This window comes from Nannobrachium achirus, assembly GCF_963921795.1.
Source record: "Nannobrachium achirus genome assembly, chromosome: 3".
NCBI lineage: Eukaryota > Metazoa > Chordata > Actinopteri > Myctophiformes > Myctophidae > Nannobrachium > Nannobrachium achirus.
In genome coordinates, this window is record NC_137812.1 from 8,414,806 (window position 1) to 8,437,060 (window position 22,255).

Below are 22,255 nucleotides of genomic sequence, written 5' to 3' on the forward strand. Positions count from 1 at the left end.
ATTGTTTTGACCTGGGGAAAACACACACCCTGGCTTCAATCCATTGGTTTCACACAACAGGGCGTCCACTAATCTGACAATGGCGCCATCGTGTGTAATAAAGGTGTAATTGACTAGCCCGACGCACTGAAAGCACTGAAAGGCATTTCTGGTTTAGAGCGAGTAAATGAAGTTTGATATTTGAGCCATTTGAGCCATAGTTTAGCAATATTGTGGTTCATGGGAAGCATTTGTCTTTGTTTTTGGTCACAACACTTATTGAATATGTGATTTCTGACTTATTTTTTATCACAGAAGCACCAAACTTTGTCACAAGATAGGGGAGAGTGTAATTAACCTAATTAAGTAATTAAACCCAAACTCGGGAAACTCGGGGTTGGCACAGCGGTCTATTTGAAATCAAACTCGGGAAACTCGGGGTTGGCACCATATGTGTTAAAAAAAAGCAATTTTCATACATGTTTTAAAAAGCTCCAGGGTGCCACTAGGGTGGCGCTGCCGCATGCGGCTCTAGAGCCGCGGGTTGCTGACCCCCGCCATATCTGAAGGCAGCATTAAAGAGAATGTAATTGTCCAAACTCGAATGCAGCATCTTATGTTGAAAGAATTGGCTTCTCTGTGTAGAAATCCATGCTCTATGCCACATCTCCAGTATTGACTTGATTGTGCTTAGTTCGGTGTGGTATAAAGCACCGAAAATAGCCTGAGCTTGGAGGTCGGCTATTTTCTATATTTTCACCAAAAGGCCCTCTCTAACATTCTCTGCACGTCCCTGGACAAAACCCTTCTATCTGACATTTACCTGACCCTCGGTTATGTCTTGTTGCGTTATATCAGTGGTGGGGGAGTACTTCATTTTTTTAGATCCTATTACTTTACTTTGTATGCTACTCCACTACATTTCACATGGAGATACTTTTTTATTTCACTACAATTATTGTTAGACAGCTTTAGTTAAAAGCTGCTTTTATTATTTTGATTATTCATACAAATTACAAAACATGCATTGATGCATGATTACTAATCATGTATTATTACAGGTTAGCTACACAGCAGCAACTAAAGCGATTAAAATAAGCCCTGACTTTACCAGCCGCAACATTAAAGTAATATACATAAACGGACTACTAATTACAATCCGCTAATAAAATAAGTATTTCGTAAGTTTTTGAATAGGGATGTTAATCAACACATTATTTGCGAATCGACGCGTCGAGGCCGAAAATCTACGCGTCGATCAACTTTTTTCACTTTTTTTTCTGCTAAGCTGCAGCTGAGAGGAGAGCACAACGGCTCATTACTTTAAGCAACACATATGCAGCTGCACCCATCAGAACTTGCATCAAAGCCCTAATAATAATTATAATAAATAATTGCTTCCTTGCGTTAGCATGGAGTCTGTTCTCTAGAGACTAGAAGCGGAGTGACAAATTCCATAGAAAGTAGTGGGAGCGCTCTGGCTGGCACCCCAGGCTAGTGTATCAAAAGTGGAGCTTTGGTCTGCCTCGCTCTCCCTCCCCCGACCGCGTCCACGGGTGTGTCGCATTAACGACAAGTAGTGTATTTTGTGTTGTGTTTTATTGTCAATCTTGACAAAATCACCGCACACGAGGCGACGCTGCCATTAACAAGCGAGCTTTCGTGTCAAGCATGCATGCAAAGGCAGGAGGTAAACGAAACAGATCCTGTCAGCGCGCACTGCTATGACGCGTGCCCTCGGGATTCCATAGGTCTGCTACCGACGAGTAGTGTATTTTGTGTTGTGTTTTATTGTCAATCTTGACAAAATCACCACCCACGAGGCGACGCTGCCATTAACAAGCGAGCTTTCGTGTCAAGCATGCATGCAAAGGCAGGAGGTAAACAAAACAGATCCTGTCAGCGCGCACTGCTATGACGCGTGTCCTCGGGATTCCATAATAGGTCTGCTACTCTTTTCCCCTCTGCACCAAATCTCTTTTGATGAAAATAGCCAATCTTACGAGCTCACAGCGCTTGTAGATTGGCTATTTCCACAGAGCGTTCACCCCAGGATGGGGTCGGCTCGCGTTTTCAAAGACGCCGCACTTCGCTCCATCAGGTGTAGGATCTAACCGTGGCTCTGACTCATCCTCCAGCTTCCTGAAGGAGCAGGTGTTAGCTTACCTTAACCCAGCCTGCTGAGATTAAGAGCTTGGTTAAAACCCCTCTAGCAGACGCACAATGTGTTTATCTTTTAATTACGGCCCATAGCAGATAGTCCACCGCCTTAATCAATTTAGGCCCACGCTTATTTAATGCTTTTAGCTATTGAAAAATAGCGGATCTACAAGCTCGCAGCGCGGCACTCTGGATCTGTTATTCTTGAAAAATCGTGAAAATTCTAAGGTGTTTTGAAAAACCTATGTTTCTATGTCAGTGGTGCTCAAACCTTTTCATGTGAAGGACCCCCAAAATCATATGTATTTGGCCACGACCCCCATCTCAAAATATTTCGTTCCAGGGACCCCTCAGAAGCAAAATTTGAGTTAAAAATGTTCGCATCTGCTATTTTCGATTAAACATGAAAATGTGTGCAAATATCTCACTTTTAAAGTGAACATTTGTAAATAAAATATAGGCTTCTGAGGGGTCCCCTCCTCAGAAGCCATGGGGCCCTTGACATGAAAGAGTTTGAGAACCACTGACGTAGAAATGTGTGTTTTTCTAAAAAAAACGTACAAGGGATTTAGAAGACACTTATAGAATCAGGTCAAAATCGGGTCAAAATTCACATGTTCATGATTTTTCAAAAAATAGCGGATCTACAAGCTCGCAGCGTGGCACTCGGTGCCGCGCTGTGAGCTTGTAGATCTGCTATTTTTTACTAGTTAAGGTCTAAAATAACAACACGCAATGATGTGTGCCCGTTCTAAACGGGTTAATATCGCACGTAGGGTACAGTACACACGTGATTCCATTACTGAGCCGGTGTGTGTCCTTCTACCAGGCCCAGATAAGAGGTGTTCCATTATGTTACCCCCACAAAGCCAGGGAATAATGGGACCCTTCCTCTCCACTGCCTCGTCCTCCCAGGGCTTGGTGCGCGCGCATTGGATACCGGTAACGCATTTTGTGCGTGTGGCGAGAGCCCGCACACTTCAAGCAATCTGTTTGAAGGGGAACTTGTGATAAAATAGTACTCGTTGTCCTTTACAAAAGAGTTTCTCAAAAGATGTCCTTTACAGCATTTCCGGAGACTGGGTGCAGGGGTGTCGCACCAAATTCTGGGCCCGGGGTACTTTAACTTTTGAAAGATAGCAGATCCACAAGCTCACAGCCGCGCTGAGAGCTTGTAGAACTGCTATTTATTTTTTTTTAATTGTGAAAATGTGTGCAAGTATTAGAATATTTTTTTTCATGTGAAGGACCCCCAAAATGATATGTATTTGGCCACGGACCCCCATCTCAAAATATTTAGTTCCAGGGACCCCCCCAGAAGCAAAATTACATATATTCAAAGATTTGCACACATTTTCAAGACTTTTCAAAAATAAAAGTTACTTTTAAATATAAATCCGTGGATGTCTCTTTGTCTATTTCTGCTGGTTATTATGTTGTTAAATTACAGTAAAATAACTACAAATGCAAAATTTTACAAAATGGTCACTTTAACAAGGTATTATAATTATATTCTCCACACTTGTATTTTCTCCATCTTGACAAAATGGTGCAATGCATTATTGTTAATTGTGGCACATTTACTAAGATGCCAAGTTTAGCTGCACTTGAACAACCGTTCCAGGCTGCCATATGCAGCCCAATAAACCATAGAAACGGGAAAAAAGGCGCGCGTGCAAGACACCAGTCATGTTGCCATACCTTAGCTTTTCCTGAACTGACGCCGCTGCTCTCCAGACTGTAGTGTAGTGCGGAGAGAGAGAAAACAAATCGCAGAACGGAGCACAAACAGGCTGGAAACCAGGCTAGTATTTTTGCAGAAACTCGCAAATGGCAAGTAACCATTCCATTCCCATTGAAAAGCAGAATCCACCTTCATATAGTCAACGAAGGTAATAAAAATCGCAAAAATAGCTGGTCTGCAAGCTCAATGTTCTGCAAATCCCCTGAAAGTCTACCGTCTTGCCAATGGCAGGACGTGTGTGAAGCTTTGAAATGGTATATCTGTTCTTCCCCACAAGCTATTTTCACTACTTCTTAAATGTTTTAATAATAATAATAATAATAATAATAATAATTTATATTTATTCGCGGAAAATCGTTGATTTTTGTTTATGAAATACTTTTGTTGGGAAAGTTGTTTTAACTTTTTAAAATATTACAGCGTCACACAAAAACATCAAAAGTAGCAGATCCAGAAGCTCAAAAAACAGTCGTGCCAATTCTTTGCCATCTGGCCAGTGATGTATATCAGACCAGTTACCCATATATGGAGACCCCTGGTACCCATATATGAGATCCATGTACTGTATATGAAGATGAAGTGAGAGCCCAAACATACTTACTCAGTTATTCGTTATGTGAAAGTCCTATGATGTCTATGACATCTGACATCATACATCTTGACATCACAACATTGGCATCACAACCAATGTACTTGTCTTTAAAAGTAAACGTCCAATAAACCAAATGTTATTCAACATCTATTCACAACTAATTAAACTGTACTTTAATAACAAGTCCCGTAAAGTTGTTGCACTGATCCACAGTGGTGCTTGTGTGTGAAATGTTTCACTGGACATTAGCTCTGAAAGGAAGACCTAAGAATCCCTACCATGCTGCTGTGGTAGTCGGACACAAACTGTACTCATTTGGAGGATTAAACAGCTACCAGAACAACAGGGATCAGATTGAAGTCCACATCTTCAACACAGTGTCTTTGCGTTGGAGGAAGTTGCCCCCAGTGACAAATGGAAGAGGAAACGGTCCCTCTGGGCGCTATGGCCACACAGCCGTGCTGGTAGAAGAAATTGTCTACATCTGGGGAGGAAGATATCCTTACTGCAACGTTCTTTATGCCTTTGATGTCGACACCCACAGTTGGTCCACACCCAATATTTCTGGGTCTATTCCAAGAGCAAGGAGCCACCATTCAGCCTGTGTCCTGGAGAAGGTCATGTATGTGTATGGAGGATTCAACCAGCCTGCTGGATGGACTAACAAGTTGGACACCAGCATAATGGTCTGGTCCTTAATTAACACCAGAGGCACTACACCACCTGCTTCCCACAGTCACTCTGCCACCATAATTGGAACAAAGATATTTGTATTTGGGGGAAACGGGGGAGAGCGGCACTTAAACAACATTACTGTGTTTGACACAGAGACCAACTGCTGGCTGAAGACACTTTCTGCTCAGCTTCTCCCAGAAGAACGTTCAAATCATTCAGCCTTTGCCTACAATGGACAGCTGTATGTATTTGGTGGCTGGAATTGGAACCAGTACTTCAATGATCTGTGGAATTTCAGTGCAGAGTCCTTTTCCTGGAAGCAGGTTGAGACCAAGGGGAAAGGCCCCTGTAGGCTGAGTGGGATGTGCTGTTGCATGGTGGAAGGTCGCATCATCATCTTTGGAGGACACAATTACAAAGGACACATCACTGATGACCTGTACATCTTAGATTTAAGTCCTAGCCTGAAGACGTTATGCAAGCTATCAGTTATTCATTACGGTCTGGATGAGTCTGAACTCCCACATGACGTCAGGTGGGAACTGGCAACCATGACTACCAACAGAAACTGATCAAAAGGACAGCCCACACCACCACACGTGCAGACAATGTCTAAGCAAGCAAGCGTGCGTGCGCGCACACACACACACACACACGGCCATTTTTGAGCTGCGCATACAGCAGATTTGGATTCAGCACGCCTTAATACATCTAGGAAACATGTATGCCATAAATTAACATGATTTGCCTTCGGGGTAAAGATTTTTGGAAAACTGACTATGGTGCTTTGATTTTTTTTTTTTTTTTTTTATGCAGCCCTAACCTCGCGTAGCCAGGTTTACGGGGAAATCTCGCTCTTTCGAACGACCATCATTTCGACAAAGGAGCGTCGGGAGGGTTAGTGACTCACTCCACGGAGGTTAGGGTTAGGGTAAGGGGTTGGGTTTGGGTGTCAAAAAGATTACATGTAGGTTTACTCATCTGCAAAGAGAAAAGCCTGGTCACAGATGTGGCATTTCAACTCTTCAGTATTTACTGCTCTTTTCCAGAAAATGTCGTGCAAATGCATTTTTTCCACAGGTTTATTTCCCTGTTTTGCCTTTTAATTTTTTCATGGAGAATGGAGCGTATTTTTCCAGAAACTCCCAAATGGCAAGAAACCACTCCATTCCCACTGAAAAGCAGAATCCACCTTCATAGGTAGATTTAAACTTCAGTGTCAGAGAAGGTCATAAAAATAGCAAAAATAGCTGATCTACAAGCTCAATGTTGTGCAAATCCCCATAATCTACCGTCTTGCCAATGGCATGACGTGTGAAGTTTTGAAATGGCACATCTTAAGGCAGAGAGTGCCTAGAAAGGTGGGACTTCCGCTGTGTGAACTTTCCTGGAAATTGTCTTTTTTTCACAGTGCGGTGTTCCTGCGAACGTATTCCCCGCTGGAAAGATCTGTTCTACTTCTCCTGCTCCTTCGGTTGCGCTCGCAACAAACAATATCCAAACAACACATGGATTCAGTTACACCTATTAAGAGCGAGTTAAGAGCTACAATGTATTTTTGTTTGTTTTGCTGGGGGATGTAAACAGCACCACATGACGTAACTTTCTCGCCCAGCGTGTTATTACAGTAAAAAAAAAATCAGTATTGTCACCTGATTTGCCAATCCTTTATTACTGGTCCTTTGGGAATAGGGATGGGACGATAAGCGATATTATCGATGTGACGGACAGACTGACTGACTGACAGACAGACGGTGGAGGTTTTGATAGTAACTGCAACCTGACGGTCACAACAACAGCAGTAGCAGGACAATAACAGGCAAGGAGCAACAGGTGGCTTTGTCACCAGATTTCACCTCATGCTGCAGATGACTGGTCGGTGCGATGACCCACATTATAACCTTGTAATTGAACTTCCCCCGATCGATCCTGTCTGGAGTTCCGTGCTGCGGGTCATTCCCAGCCCACTGACCTCTGGCCTCAGCCCAGTGGTGTCCAGACGGCGTTCTGAGGCCCACTGGTGTGCCGTTCATGAGACAAGTCCAGGCGGTCCTTGGGATTTTATGACAGTCAATTATACATTATTATTATTGTAAAATACAGAAACTAAATACAAAAGGTTGTTAAATTAATCACTTAAACCAGGGAGGTAACATGTCATTAGGTCGAACACCCTTTGTTTAGATCGACCACCAAACTCTAACCCAAACCGTAATCCTAACCTCAGTAAAACGATGCCTAACTCTAACCCTAACCCTAAACTTAACCTCAGTAACCGTGACGCGGGTGATTATCTAACTTGCCAACGCTGTTCGACCCAACGGGAGTTTGACCAATGGGGCAGTCCCCACCAGGGGTGGGCAATTTATTTTATTCTCCATGGGGCCACATGAACAAAAGAAAACATTGTGGAGGGCAAGATGTGCTCCCCGCAAATTAAACACACAGCTTTACCTCCGACTTCAGTAAATAGCAGTCCATTTTCTTTTTTGAAAACCCGGCATTCAGCATCGACTTTTTGATGGGTATGGTAAGGCAGGTCGCCTGACCACCTGCTTGTTATTGAGACAATGATCCAATGATCACGCACACATGCTGATGTACAGTATGCATTGTGCGTCCATATGTACGTGAATAAAAAACTTCAAAATAAAAGCAATTCAGCTTTAGTCCATGCATGAGGTAAAGTTAGAAAATGTGTTCATTTTGTAATTTGCCATTAACCCTACAGTACATGGTCAGAGTGAACCAAAGCCGTACAATGCCCAGGTCTGACTTAGACCATTATGGTTGACCGGAGTACTTCAGGGCTTTTTTTTCTGTGATTATGAGGAAAAGCTTTTGCTGACAATAGCAGATCAACAAGCTCACAACGCAACACGTTGTGAGCTTGTTGATCTGCTATTTTACGGATGCTAGGGTTTATAATAAGTGGTTAATTAGACAAAACCTACTTTAATTGCACCCATAGGTCGCATTTAGTATGAAAACCTGCAGATCATGTCCGTGCGTCCGTCCGTGCGTGCGTCACTCCTCATGTCACTCTCCAATATGGCCAATACACTAATACTCTACATCTGACCTCACAGACTCCAAATTCAAATGATGACTCGACCAGCCAGATTAATAGTTTGACTCTTCATAACATGTGCCGTATTAAGAAACTCTGACGCTTCTCGCACTTAGGGCGTCTTACTGGTATATTTAACCTCACAGCGCGTCGCGATGCGATCTGCGTGCGCTGTGAGCATGTAGATCGGCTGTTTCATGCATACAGGAGGTGCCTTGTGATTTTCCCTTGCCCATTGGTGTGCATTGAGCACCAGAACCAGAAAAAATCACTACCTTTGAATTCCTGTCTCTACACCGTCCTGTCCAAATAAAGAAAAAGTGAAAATGTTAGCCTGGTTAATAAACCAGACCGCACAACACCACCCTGTGGTGTAGTGTGGTCTGGAGCCTCACAATTGAGAATCCATTTCCACCAGCCACCAGAAAGGGTTAGCCAATCAGGGCTGTAGGCTGTGTGGATACAAAAACATTCCCCACTCCCCCTCCCCTCTATCAAACAGTTAGTTTTCTTTGATGTTTCATTGATTAGAGAGAACACTAACAAGGTCACAGGCATCAAACAGGTAGTTGTCTTTGATGCTTTCATTGACACTAACGAGGTCTTGACACTTGTATGGCCCAATCAATTACCTTAGTGTGCAACCCCTTTGAAGTTCAAAGGGAGCAATTAAGAGCTCACCAGGCTTTAGCCCACCCCCCAGAAATGGAATCTCTCCCTGCAATCCCAGACTCTCTTCCCAAAACAAAGTGTGTGATAGAGGCTGGCACCGCCAGGCAACAAAATGTATATCGTCACTGTCGGGCAGAAACCTTGTATCTCGTGTTTCAAATTTGTAAATTTTTTCACAAAGCAAAGCCCTGCTTCATCATACAATGCCGTCGCACAAAAGTAGTGAAAACAGCAGATCTACAAGCACTGCGAGGCGTTGTGTGCTTGTAGATCAGCTGTTTTCACTAGTTTAAATCATTTTTAAAATGATAAATAGAAAACTAATACAAGGTTTCCACCCGACAACGATGATTTTTTTAAAGTAAAATCCCATCTCACACCGACAGCAGGATAATAAGGAGCAAACCAAGAAATAAGCGAAGGCACAACAAAGACACATATAACTTCATGAATAATTTGTTTTAGTGACAGGAATTGTCTAATACTTCAGATCCTCTTGCATATAGGGCGGACGGATATACCCGCTCTGCATCGCAGAACAGAAGCAGTTATACGTTGTAGGGATGGGAAGATATGAAAATGTCATATCACGATTATTGAGACAAAAGAAATCGCGATTTACGATATTTATCGCGATAATCCAAATCCATTATCCTTGGGGCGGAACATTTGCCAAAAAATTGCAGATCTACAAGCTCACAATGCGTCACTTGTAGATCTTTTGCGCCGCTTGTTGCGCCGCTTGTTGCGCCGCTTGTTGTGAAGCTTGTAGATCTGCCATTTTTTGGGCAAAGACATATGAAAGAGTGAAAAAAAAGACTGTATCAAGTACGTATATTATAAGTCATTTTTACCATTATAGAGGGTTTAAGTGGTACCGGATATGCAGCTCTGCAAATAAAACGTGAATTGATCCCAGTGCAAGACAGGGGATGAGATCACTATAAATTAAATCTCCACGATTATATCGCGAGTGTTTTTTATCACGATAAACGATAATATCACTTATCGTCCCATCCTGTACGTTTAATATTATTTTTATGGTTGTGTGACTGGCCACAGATAGCATGGTCTCCAACGTGATAGAATGTATTGAATAAAAGATAAGATGAAACTTTAATGAGACCTAGGGGGAGACTCACTAATGCCGTACAGGAGAGCAGACAGCCAACGCGAGAAGAACCCCACAATACTGTATGTGTAGCTGTACCCAGTACATCTCTGAGAGAGAGAGAGAGAGAGAGAGGGTATAGTGGATACATCTTAGAGTTAGACATACTGTACCTCTCCTACAGCAGGGGTTTTCAAAGTGGGTGACGTGGCACCCTGGGGTGCCGTGACGGCAGTCCAGGGGTGCCGCGAGATAATTTGATAATATTTGGAATTTATTTTAAACTTGAAGTACAAAGTTATTTTCAGTCAGTTCTAACCAACATGGCAATTATCTCAACGTTTTCCTCACATACTGACTAAAATATCGTCACTGTCGGGCAGAAACCTTGTATCTCCAAGTTTCAAATGTGTACGTCTTTTGGTAAAGCAAAGCCCTGCTTCATCATACAAGACTGTCGCACAAAACTAGTGAAAACAGCTACAAGCACACAGCGCCTCGCAATGCAAGGCGTTGTGTGCTTGTAGATCTGCTGTTTTCACTAGTTTAGCACATTTTATAGATGACAAATACAGAACGAACGGTTTTGGACATACAAGGTTTCCACCCGACAACGACGATATGCTATAAATATAAGGTGCTGTGAGTGAAAATTATAATGTAGGGGTGCCTCGGATTAAAACAAAAATATGCATGGGGTGCCCTGAGACCAAAAGGTTTGGGAACCCCTGCTCTACAGTATATCTTTCAGACCAGGTTTCACGTCACAGCCAATCCCATCTCCTCCTCAACCTCCTTACTGAAACTCTCTGTCCACCAATCATTGCAACCAAAGGTCGCAGTTTACCATGAGAAATGTCACAGCTTGTCCGCATCCGTGTAGACGTGTGTGTACACATTTTTACAGTCTATGGGTTGGTTCCCTTGACACATCACTGTGACATCACAGGTGATATCACAGGTGACATCACCTATGTAAAAGTCCATATATGGGTATTCCCCAGAATCCCTTTTATGCCCATAGGGGGAGATTCCTGTTGACTTTGTCCTCAAAGGTACCTATGGGTTTGGTTTTGCCAGACTCCACCCCTTTGTTTTTTCAAATGGTGGAGTTTAGGCTAAAACACGCCTCTGGAGGCCTCCCATTGTGTTGATTGAAATAAATAAGATATTTCTGTGGGTGCGGCTAAGGAATCTGGGGGCGTTCCTAATTTAGGTCCAGGACATGGCCCATATCTGTGTGGCTGATTCAGATAGGGATTTCCATGTATGGGCATAAAAGATATTGTATGTTGTGATATCATGGGAACCACTCTAACAGAATCCCTTTCATGCCCATATATGGAGATCCCTGATGTCATCAATATTAAGCCCATATCTAACAGGACTTCTTATGGGAATGCCCATATATGGAGGAAGACAGCCCTCATCTGTGCGGCTGGTTCAGACAGGCATCTCCATGTATGGGTATAAAAGGGATATACTACCGGTATATACAGTACATGGATCTCCATATATGGGTAACTGGTCCGATATATACATCACTGGCCAGATGGCCAAGAATTGACCTCGCCCTTTAGGGCGAGGTAACTAACCATTTAAAGGACGACTTCAACCATTCTCAACCATATTGTTCATTGCGACCGTCAGGGAGCAGTTTACTATGAAAACCTCCACCGGCCGTCCGTCCGTCCGTCCGTCCGTCCGTCCGTCCGTCACCTTTGTGACCATCAACAAACGTCACACCTTTGTTGATGTTTAAATCGAAGAGTCTTGGTCAAATACTTCTGTTGGTTTCTGCACTGATCATTTATACAATTCAGCTGTGTTTGCTCGTGTCATCATGATGAGGTCATAAATCAGCCATGCCCAAATATAGATTTTACGGGTTTACATGCTTACTCAGTTATTCGTTATGTGAAAGTCCTATGACGTCTATGATATCTGACATCATCATACATACATTCCCTTTTATGCCCATAAATGGAGATCCCCTCTGTAGAACCAGCCACTGACATCACTGTAATGTCAGGGGAACCAAATCCATTTTATGCCCATATATGGAGATCCCTGTGATGCCAGGGGAACCAAATCCCTTTTACGCCCATATATGGAGATCCCTTATGTCATCAATATTAAGCCCATATCTGTGAATATCTTTGGGTACCAGATGTCTCCATATATGGTTAAATGGTCCGATATACATCACTGGCCAGAAGACCAAGAAATGGTGCAACCTCGCCCTTTGCTTTTCTCCCTATAGGCATCTTACTGGTAGGTAGTTTAATGAGGAATGCAGTATGGTGGTAGGTAGGTAGTTATGGCCTTTGATGTAAGATTTTCACTTTCTAGGATAACTATATTTGCTATTCCCAGATGATGCCCTTTTAGGGTACCCCTCATGCCCATATATGGAGATCCCCAGGCTTTACTAATTAACATAAGTTTTATGCCCATATATGGAGATCATTGTCCCAATGTCATCAGATATATGGGCATAAATGGACACAGGCAAACTAGATGGGCTGTATGGATATCCAGATGTGTGATGTAAGTGTTTTATTCCAAATGTGGCACCCCACAGACATATTTCCAGAAACAAAATCCCTTTCATGCCCATATATGGAGATTTCTGATGTCATCAATCCCAGGCCCTGTAAAAAACATGGTTGCTATGGTATGAGCAACTTATGTCTCCATATATGGAGATTCAACTTCAATGAGTAACCATGGCAAACTGCCCGTATGTCTTGATAATTGGTAAAACAAACTTTTGGCCTATTTGTGGAGATAAGCGACCAACGGTCGCTTATCTCCCGATTAGGGAGTCTTACTGGTATAATTGGTCATCACTAATGGTCATAATGAAAATGTAAAGAATTGTATAATTGCGACCGTCAGGGAGCAGTTTACTATGAAAACCTCCACCGGCCGTCCGTCCGTCCGTCCGTCACACCTTTGTGACCATCAACAAACGTCACACCTTTGTTGATGTTTAAATCGAAGAGTCTTGGTCAAATACTTCTGTTGGTTTCTGCACTGATCATTTATACAATTCAGCTGTGTTTGCTCGTGTCATCATGATGAGGTCATAAATCAGCCATGCCCAAATATAGATTTTACGGGTTTACATGCTTACTCAGTTATTCGTTATGTGAAAGTCCTATGACGTCTATGATATCTGACATCATCATACATACATTCCCTTTTATGCCCATAAATGGAGATCCCCTCTGTAGAACCAGCCACTGACATCACTGTAATGTCAGGGGAACCAAATCCATTTTATGCCCATATATGGAGATCCCTGTGATGCCAGGGGAACCAAATCCCTTTTACGCCCATATATGGAGATCCCTTATGTCATCAATATTAAGCCCATATCTGTGAATATCTTTGGGTACCAGATGTCTCCATATATGGTTAAATGGTCCGATATACATCACTGGCCAGAAGACCAAGAAATGGTGCAACCTCGCCCTTTGCTTTTCTCCCTATAGGCATCTTACTGGTAGGTAGTTTAATGAGGAATGCAGTATGGTGGTAGGTAGGTAGTTATGGCCTTTGATGTAAGATTTTCACTTTCTAGGATAACTATATTTGCTATTCCCAGATGATGCCCTTTTAGGGTACCCCTCATGCCCATATATGGAGATCCCCAGGCTTTACTAATTAACATAAGTTTTATGCCCATATATGGAGATCATTGTCCCAATGTCATCAGATATATGGGCATAAATGGACACAGGCAAACTAGATGGGCTGTATGGATATCCAGATGTGTGATGTAAGTGTTTTATTCCAAATGTGGCACCCCACAGACATATTTCCAGAAACAAAATCCCTTTCATGCCCATATATGGAGATTTCTGATGTCATCAATCCCAGGCCCTGTAAAAAACATGGTTGCTATGGTATGAGCAACTTATGTCTCCATATATGGAGATTCAACTTCAATGAGTAACCATGGCAAACTGCCCGTATGTCTTGATAATTGGTAAAACAAACTTTTGGCCTATTTGTGGAGATAAGCGACCAACGGTCGCTTATCTCCCGATTAGGGAGTCTTACTGGTATAATTGGTCATCACTAATGGTCATAATGAAAATGTAAAGAATTGTATAATTGCGACCGTCAGGGAGCAGTTTACTATGAAAACCTCCACCGGCCGTCCGTCCGTCCGTCCGTCACACCTTTGTGACCATCAACAAACGTCACACCTTTGTTGATGTTTAAATCGAAGAGTCTTGGTCAAATACTTCTGTTGGTTTCTGCACTGATCATTTATACAATTCAGCTGTGTTTGCTCGTGTCATCATGATGAGGTCATAAATCAGCCATGCCCAAATATAGATTTTACGGGTTTACATGCTTACTCAGTTATTCGTTATGTGAAAGTCCTATGACGTCTATGATATCTGACATCATCATACATACATTCCCTTTTATGCCCATAAATGGAGATCCCCTCTGTAGAACCAGCCACTGACATCACTGTAATGTCAGGGGAACCAAATCCCTTTTATGCCCATATATGGAGATCCCTGTGATGCCAGGGGAACCAAATCCCTTTTATGCCCATATATGGAGATATGGAGATCCCCGTGTTGCCAGGGTAACCAAATCCATTTTATGCCCATATATGGAGATCCCTGTGATGCCAGGGGAACCAAATCCCTTTTACGCCCATATATGGAGATCCCTTATGTCATCAATATTAAGCCCATATCTGTGAATATCTTTGGGTACCAGATGTCTCCATATATGGTTAAATGGTCCGATATACATCACTGGCCAGAAGACCAAGAAATGGTGCAACCTCGCCCTTTGCTTTTCTCCCTATAGGCATCTTACTGGTAGGTAGTTTAATGAGGAATGCAGTATGGTGGTAGGTAGGTAGTTATGGCCTTTGATGTAAGATTTTCACTTTCTAGGATAACTATATTTGCTATTCCCAGATGATGCCCTTTTAGGGTACCCCTCATGCCCATATATGGAGATCCCCAGGCTTTACTAATTAACATAAGTTTTATGCCCATATATGGAGATCATTGTCCCAATGTCATCAGATATATGGGCATAAATGGACACAGGCAAACTAGATGGGCTGTATGGATATCCAGATGTGTGATGTAAGTGTTTTATTCCAAATGTGGCACCCCACAGACATATTTCCAGAAACAAAATCCCTTTCATGCCCATATATGGAGATTTCTGATGTCATCAATCCCAGGCCCTGTAAAAAACATGGTTGCTATGGTATGAGCAACTTATGTCTCCATATATGGAGATTCAACTTCAATGAGTAACCATGGCAAACTGTCAACTGCCCGTATGTAAAATATGTTGGTAAAACAAACTTTTGGCCTATTTGTGGAGATAAGCGACCAACGGTCGCTTATCTCCCTATTAGGGAGTCTTACTGGTATAGTAAGATGCCTGAGGTAGCGCCATGTCTTGGCCATCTGGCCAGTGATGTAGATCGGACCAGTTACCCATATATGGAGACCCCTGGTACCCATATATGGAGATCCATACATGATTAAGGAGATACTGACCTACCGACGGGACCAGTAGGTGCGCCGTATAAAGTATGGTTATTGACCATGGCGGAGTCGCGCCGTCTCAGGCGACCTTGAGCCACGTGAGACACCGCAGAGCGAGCGCCAGCGAGCAAGTCGCCGTGTCGAGCGTTGCGAAGATTGCATGAGCCGACACAGCGCCGTTAGAAGTTGTAAACCAGGTTCACAGAATCATAAATCACCCCCCCCCCCCCCCCTGACTTTTGTCAACTCACTGAATGATGAAAAACCTACTGCCATCAACCCATTGAATGGTGACAACGAAGTGCCCGTCAGCAGGTCAGTATCTCAGCTACTGCACCATTCAATGGTCTGAATACACGTGAAACAATCCCATTCAGTGCGTTGATAGCATTCGAAGCCGGTGACGTCAGTCAGGACCTTTGTGGCAGCCTTTCTTGCAGTCTGTTGGAGATGGCATTTCTGGTGTCACCTCAAGCGCTTGTCCCCAACAGTGTCCTCCTTGATATAACGCTGTTTTGAGGTGCTGCACCAGTGGGTCCTTAGTTGGGGGTATTTGCTCCATCCCTCTTCCTTTTTTGTGAATAACTCAAGACGGTCTTGATTGATGTTAAGTCATATGCTGCTATTTTAAAAATAGGCTGAACTGTTTTCCTGCCAAATTGTCCTTACCTTTTAACGTGGGCACGCGCACGCATCGTGCACGATCTGTGCGCGACTCATCTAGTAGACGTGTAGACTCGGTGACAGCTTTCGAATAAAAAAACCCCCGTTGAAATAGACATATCCGTTGCGAGGCTGTATCCCTGCTTATCTGCCAGTGTTTACATGAAAAAACATTGGAAACAGCCAGCTGTGCGCTATGGTAACACGTGGGCACGTTCGCGCACATAGCAGACGATATGTGCGCAGATCATATGCCAGGCGGGTAAAAGAATCAAACAGCTACAAAATAAAAAATACCCGCGTGAAAAAATACCATTCTATGGCCGTGCAGTCAGCTCACTTGTTTACAATGAAAAGCTATGCGTTCGGAGCTGAGATTGGACGTCAGACCGGACATGGAAACCTAGATCCGGTCCAAACGGGAAATACGACCGGATACAGTTAGGAGGCGGGCCTAAAGAGCCAGAATCGGCTATAATCAGCTACCATACTTTTAATCGTTTCATAATAATTAAAGCTAATGAAATCTTCGGGCTCCTCTGGCATCGCAGAGTGGTACAGTGGGAAATCTCCGGTTTTCAGTGGGGATCGCAGGAAATTACTTAAGTTGGCTGCTGGTGTGATCGTAGAGGAGAATTGTTAAGCGTTCTACAATGGAAATGACTTTCTCTGGAATTAGTTATAAATTATATTTAAATATATTATTTAAGTTATATTAGTTATATTTAATTAGTGTGGTTGCCTGACAGGGCAACACATTGTAGCTCTAGGGAAACTTTATCCACAACTTTCCAACATCCCATCAAGCATTGCGCAGAAGTTGCACGGAGCTTCCGGCGCCGCAGCCGAGTGTGATCTACAAGCTCACAACGGCTGCATCTGCGACACGACGTGAGCTTGTATGTCTGCTGTTAACCGGAAGTGTCCTACACATAATGCTCCAGTAAATGTTTGCTGAAACAGGTGGATAGTCTTCTAGGGTAACCGTTTATAGACTTCTGTAACTGTTTATAGACTTCTTTACCGCTGCCATTGGATATGGCAGGGTAACTCCTAAAAAATGACGTCACTTTATTGATTACTAGGGTAACTTTTCCACTGCCATTGGAAATTGATGGAATCAATGGGAATGGGAATCAATAGGGAATCAATGGGATAGGGAATCAATGGGAGTGGGAATCAGTAGGGAATCAATGGGAGTGGGAATCAATAGGGAATCAAAGGGAGTGGGAATCAGAAGGGAATCAATGGGAGTGGGAATCAATAGGGAATCAATGGGAGTGGGAATCAATAGGGAATCAATGGGAGTGGGAATCAGTAGCGAATCAATGGGAGTGGGAATCAATAGGGAATCAATGGGAGTGGGAATCAGCAGTAGGGAATCAATGGGAGTGGGAATCAGCAGTAGGGAATCAATGGGAGTGGGAATCAGCAGTAGGGAATCAATGGGAGTGGGAATCGATAGTCAATAGGGAATCAATTGGTTGAGCTTCACATGACAGTTAGCTTACTGCAGAATATAGTCACGTCAGCAACCACACTTGCAATTTCCAATTGCATCTTTTCTAGAACTATAAACAATGTAGTCTTACCTACCTCTCAGGTATAGTGCAGCACTGAGCTGTATCAAACAAAATAAATGTTTATGGTGGACACAAAGGGCTTTGCATACAGGAGCGTTGTGTTTTTTTTCCGTTTGCTGCATGATTAAAACACATTGGATTTGGTGTGCAAGGCTGTGAGGAATCCACACTGCGGATCCGAAAAGGAGACATAAAAGGAGTCAATGAGTGTGTGCAAACCCCGTAACTTGTAGATTTTGATTAATATTATGAAACATAAATTAACCACTTCAACCCTATACACATTTTGGCCCTTTGAAAAAAGACAATCTGCAATGCATCACATTGTAGATCTGCTATTTTCGAAGATTTTTTCTACTTTCTACTTTCTACTTTTGTACTTTAAGTACATTTTGATACCAATACTTTTGTACTTTTATTCAAGTACATTTTGAATTCTGGACTTGCAGTATTGATACTTTTACTTTACTACTTTACTTTAACATTCTGAAGCATATGGTGCACACGGCCAATTAATTGGGAGACATTGGTGAGTTTGTACATCGGCTATGTTGGGCCCCTGGGCAGTGACTCGGGTATAGAGAAACCGCCTTAGAACACGGAGGGTTCCCGAAAGGTTCCCAGTTCGATCCCAGGCTCCCCCAGAGTTAGTGTCGAAGAGTCCTTGAGCAAGCACTGAACTCTTGTCACACTGTGTACACCGGCTTTTCTCCGCTATGGCAACAGGTTCTCACCCCCAAGGTGTCAGACACCTGACGCCCTGTCAAGCACCCTACTGGTCACGAGCATGATGACTGTGAAAACGAAGGCCCGGGTTCGATTCCCTGTGACAGTGGAAACATGTCCGAGTAAACATGTGTCGGCGTATGCACACTAAGACTCTCCCTTCGCATCTGTCAGGATGATGCTGTAAGCGTCCCAACGCGTCTGCACGGGTGCTTTTAGCCTCACCCGTGCAGGCGCGTTGGGGCACTTACAGCGAGTCCAGAATGCGTTGGGGGGGGGGTGAAGCAGGGGGAGTGAGAATGGGCTGGCTATGGACACGCGACACGCTGGTGCTTCTTCAGAGTGTCTAAACGACTGAAACTCTTGTCACACTGTTTACACACAAAGGGTTTTTCTCCCGTGTGGACACGCTCGTGTGTCTTCAGGTTGCCTAGCTTACTGAAACCCTTGTCACACTGTTTACACACAAAGGGTTTTTCACCGGTATGGACACGCTGATGTGTCTTCAGGCTACTTAACTCACTGAAACTCTTGTCACACTGTTTACACACAAAGGGTTTTTCTCCAGTGTGAATACGCTGGTGTGTCTTCAGGTTAATTAACGCACTGAAACCCTTGTCACACCGTTTACACACAAAGGGCTTTTCTCCACTGTGGATACGCTGGTGTGTCTTCAGGCCACCTAACTCACTGAAACTCTTGTCACACTGTTTGCAGACAAAGGGTTTTTCTCCCGTGTGGACACGCTCGTGTGTCTTCAGGTTGCCTAGCTTACTGAAACCCTTGTCACACTGTTTACACACAAAGGGTTTTTCACCGGTATGGACACGCTGATGTGTCTTCAGGCTACTTAACTCACTGAAACTCTTGTCACACTGTTTACACACAAAGGGTTTTTCTCCAGTGTGAATACGCTGGTGTGTCTTCAGGTTACTTAACGCACTGAAACTCTTGTCACACTGTTTACACACAAAGGGCTTTTCTCCACTGTGGATACGCTGGTGTGTCTTCAGGCTACCTAACACACTGAAACTCTTGTCACATTGTTTACACACAAATGGTTTTTCTCCACTGTGGATACGTTGGTGTTTCTTCAGGGTACCTAACTCACTGAAACCCTTGTCACACTGTTGACACACAAAGGGTTTTTCTCCACTGTGGATACGCTGATGTGTCTTCAGGTTACTTAACTGACTGAAACTCTTGTCACATTGTTTACAGTGGAAGGGCTTTTCTCTGGTATGAACACGCTGGTGTTTCTTCAGGGTACCTAAATCACTGAAACTCTTGTCACACTGCTTACAGACAAAGGGTTTTTCTCCACTGTGGATACGTTGATGTCTCTTCAGGGTACCTAACTCACTGAAACCCTTGTCACACTGTTTACACACAAATGGTTTTTCTCCCGTGTGGACACTCTTGTGTCTCTTCAGGTTGCCTAGCTTACTGAAATCCTTGTCACACTGTTTACACAGAAAGGGTTTTTCTCCAGTATGGACATGCTGGTGTGTGTTCAGGGTACCTAACTCACTGAAACTCTTGTCACACTGTTTACACTGGAAAGGTTTTTCTTTGGTGTGGACACGTTGGACATGCTGTGCCGTTACCTCAATTAAACTCTTATTATCACATAAGAGGTGTTCTTTCCTGTGTAGGTCGTCAGATGTTTCTTTACCTCTCCTGGCTGCGTTGAAGTCCTCGCAAGATCTCGGTTTGTCTGTGTCTCCTTGTTGCTGGCCGGTTACACAGCTGGTGATTGTCCGACAGGAAGATGAGGGCAGCTGTCCATTGCTCATCGTTTGACAGCAGAGGTTGTTGTGGCACCTCGACATGTCTTCATGGAGGGTGACCCGAGACTTAGAACAGGACACCCGAGACTTAGAACAGGACACCTGTGTCTTGGAAGACTGGTTCATGGACACCGCCCGCTTCTACTTGGACTGTTAAATTGGAAGACGTTTCTTTGACTCTTGCTGGCTGGAAAGACTAATATATTCTCTGTCAATCTCTTTCTCCTCCTCTATGTCTCTATATATCGCTGCCTCTCTGACTCTCACAGTACACTCTGTCTGTAAAGTCCTTGACTTGGTCAAAACCCAGACTAAATGTGATGTTTAGAAACTGCATCACATCTTATTCAGGTTGACCAGCTCCGGTCTGACGTCACACAACACAAACCGTTGACATCATTCCTTATAACACCGATTTGCACATGTGACAGTTGCAATTCATCCATCTGTGATTTTAGTTGAATCATTGAATCAAGTTGATGACCAAACCGGGAAGTAAAGGCAGCTGGCAGGCTAAGAAAAAAAAATGACGTAATTTATATTTATATTTTAATAAGCTCGGCCACCCGAGCATCTTGTCGGGGGCCGGCCTACTCGGGAACGAAGGGTGGGAACAATGAATGCCCCACCCTTTAATGCAAACCCCATTATACCTGTTGTCATAGGGCCCGTTTTGACCATTCGTTTGCCTGTGTCCATTTATGCCCATTAATGGAGATATCTGTCTGTCTGCGTCCATTTCATGCCCATATGGAGATCTCTGTATCTGTCTGTCTCTCTGATCCCTTTTATGCCCATGAGTCAGCTGACTCATATGGCGTACTTAATTCCCTTCGGGCGGCCGAGGGGGGTTGCGATGGCTCCATATCTGAAAATGTCCAAGTGTACCAATGTCACGCTTTTACAAAAAAGTGAACGATTCACCTAAAATCTGGTCTCAATCCTCCAGACTACAACAAAAGTTTAAGTATATAGAGGGTATATATGCACATTTCTAAAGTGACAATTTAAGGACTTTTTAATGCCTCTAAGATGACAAATTAAACATTGTCTAAATTGTCAAATATTAGAGGCCGAAATTGTGAATATAGCCGATCTATAGCTGATCTACATGCTCACAACGTTGTGACATTCAGTGAGTGCTTGAGTTGATAGGAGGACACACATATTATGCACATGCAGTGGCGTCAGTTCAGAAAAAGCTCAAGACACCAGTCATGTTGCCATACCTTATCAACAGGCATGATTCGTTTATTTTGAGAAGTACATTTTCTTTTTTTTCCCCCCCGTTTCTACGGTTTCTTGGGCTGGATATGGCAGCCTGGAACAGTTGTTAAGTGCAGCTAAACTTGGCATGTTAGTAAATGTGCCACAATTAACAATAATGCATTGCACCTGTGGAGCTGAAATGTGGAGAATACAATTATAATACCTTGCTGAAGTGACAATTTTGCATTTGTAGTTATTATAACATAATAACCAGCACAGATAGACAAAGAGACATTCATGTATTTATATTTAAAAGTAACTTTTATTTCCCCCCTGAATCCAGGGTATGGCAGCTGCATACCCCTGCCATACCCAATTGACGCCCCTGTGCACATGGCTTACAGTGAGTGAGAAGGTACAGTATATGGGTTTGGTGACTTCCTCGAAGGCCATGTTTCCTTCAATGGTAAATGGTGCATTTATATCATAGACTGTAAAAAAAAATGGAACGAAGCGAAGCCATTGGTTTCTATGCTGCTAAAATGACATTCTTTTTGTCCCTTGTATGGGTGTCGCCATCATTGTTTTAATGGTACCCCAGGAATCACAAGGAACCAACGGTCACGTGGAACCGCAGGGATACATGGGAGAATGTGGTGTTGAGCCTCCCGAAATAAAGCACACGAAGAACACAGCAGGCTAGTATCAGTTTAGTTGGCCACTTCCCCCCGCAGA